General features: G+C 47.0%; 1 long non-coding RNA gene across 1 annotated transcript in view; it reads right to left on the bottom strand.

Annotated features, from left to right (window-relative positions):
- LOC142865607 (uncharacterized) overlaps positions 1-2467 on the bottom strand; it is a 311557-nt gene that overhangs the window by 228558 nt on the left and 80532 nt on the right. The gene's annotated exons all lie outside the window — the stretch shown is intronic.

Raw genomic sequence — 2467 nt, forward strand, 5'->3', positions numbered from 1 at the left:
CTGACAGTGACTTCTTTGGAGAGGTTACTTAATCCACGCCAGCCTCGGTTTCTTCATGTGTAAAGTGAGGATAGATAATAGGACCTCTGCCACATAGAGGAAGATGAATCATGGGCAGGAAGTGCCTGCTGCATAATAAATGCTCGGAGTTAGCTATTGCTGTCGAACTCCTGACATCGAGCAATTTGCCCGCCTTGGCCTCCCAGAATGGTAGGATTGCAGGCCTGAGCCACCATGCCCAGCCCAAGCCAAGCCTTTTTTAAGGTTCAGAGGAGAAGAGAACAAAGAGGAGATTAAATATTACAATTTAGTAACAGTAGCTGCATTTACTGACTGCTTTACAGTCACTGAGGCTTTCTAGATTTCGTTTCAGCCGTTCCCCAGCCGGACCTGCAGAGCTGTCAAGCCCCAAAACGTGCATTTTTAAAGTAAATTCCCAAAGGATGCTGATCGGGGACTATATTTTGAGAAGCACCGTGCATTTTATTTAATTCTCAGTCTTACAAAGTGAATATCATTATGTCTACTTTACAAAAGAAGGAACAGAAGTGCCCAAGATCTCATAGCAACCGGGAAGTAAGGGTGTTCTGAAAAGTATAGAGTGAAAACTCTCGTGATGATTCATTTGTCTCAGACAAAAGCTCTGTCATATTGGGGTGGTTCTTTCTGAAGGTTTTCCATAGAATATACCAGCATTTTATGTAATTATATATTAACATATAAATTGTATAAATAATGTATTAAGTCTACATTTTCACACTGTGTATAAACATAATACACGGTACAAGATTCATCTAATTAGGTGTAGCTAATCAAGATTCTAATTACAGGCCTGTGATCCCGGCACTCTGGGAGGCTGAGACGGGAGGATCCTTTGACCTCAGGAGTTGGAGACCAGCCTGAGCAAGAGCGAGACCCCGTCTCTACTAAAAATAGAAAGAAATTAGCTGGACAACTAAAATATATATATGAAAAAATTAGCCAGGCATGGTGGCGCATGCCTGTAGTCCCAGCTCCTTGGGAGGCTGAGGCAGGAGGATCACTTGAGCCCAGGAGTCTGAGGTTGCTGTGAGCGATGCTGATGCCACGGCACTCTAGCCGGGGCAACAGAAGGAGACTCTGTCTCAAAAAAAATAAAATAAAAACAATAAAAAAAAATAAAAACAAAAAAGAATATACCAGCATTTTATGTAATTATTTATTAACATATAAATTGTATAAATACATAATGTATTAAGTCTACATTTTCACGCTGTGTAAAAACATAATACACGGTACAAGATTCATCTAATTAGGTGTAGCTAATCAAGATTCTAATTACAGGCCGGGCGCGGTGGCTCACGCCTGTGATCCTGGCACTCTGGGAGGCCAAGGCAGGAGGATCGTTTGACCTCAGCAGTTCAAAACCAGCCTTAGCAAGAGCGAGACCCGGTCTCCACTAAAAACAGAAAGAAATTAGCTGGACAACTAAAATATATATATGAAAAAATTAGCCGGGCATGGTGGTGCATGCCTGTAGTCCCAGCTACTCGGGGGAGGCTGAGGCAGGAGGATCGCTTGAGCCCAGGATTTTGAGGTTGCCGTGAGCGAGGATGATGCCACGGCACTCTAGCCAGGACAACAGAAGGAGACTGTGTCTCAAAAAAAAAATAAAAACAGTAAAAAAAAAAAAATAAAAACAATAAAAAATATAAAAATAAAAAAATATAAGCAATAAAAATAAAAGCAATAAAAAAGCAATAAAAACAATAAAACAATAAAAAAATAAAAACAAAAAAGAATATACCAGCATTTTATGTAATTATTAACATGTAAATTGTATAAATACATAATGTATTTTTTTTGTTTTTTTGTTTTTATTTCGGCATTTTATGGGAAAAATGTATTGTCTACATTTTCACGCTGCGTAAAAACAATACGCGGTACGAGATTCGTCTAATTAGGTGTAGATAATCAAGATTTTGATCACAGAGGAGAAAGGCTTTAACGCAAGCCCCAAGGAGATGCCACGCAGTAGGCTCCGCCCCCTCTCCTCTGGCCCCGCCCACCCTTCCCCAGGCCCCTCCCCTCCCCGCGCGCTCCGGCCCCGCCCTATACCTAGGCCCTCCCCGGCCCCGCCCTCTCTCAGGCTCCGCCCCCTCTCCGCCTGCCCCGCCCTATCCCCAAGCCCTCTCCTCCTGGCCCCGCCCTCTCCGGCTCCACCCCCTCACCGCCGGCCCCACCCACCCCTTCCCCAGGCCCCTCCCCTCCCCGGCCCGCCGGCTCCGCCCCCTCTCCGCCGACCCCTCCCTATCTCCCCCGTCTCCCCAGCTCCTCCCCGGCCCGCCGGCCCCGCCCTCTCTCCGGCTCCGCCCCCTCGTCGCCGGCCCCGCCCTGTCCCCCCGCCGTCTCCCAAGCCCCTCCCCGGCCCTCCGGCCCCTCCGGCTCCGCCCCCTTCCCGTCAGGCCCCCTCTCCCTCCCCGCCGAG

This window comes from Microcebus murinus, chromosome 30, assembly GCF_040939455.1.
Source record: "Microcebus murinus isolate Inina chromosome 30, M.murinus_Inina_mat1.0, whole genome shotgun sequence".
Classification (NCBI taxonomy): domain Eukaryota; kingdom Metazoa; phylum Chordata; class Mammalia; order Primates; family Cheirogaleidae; genus Microcebus; species Microcebus murinus.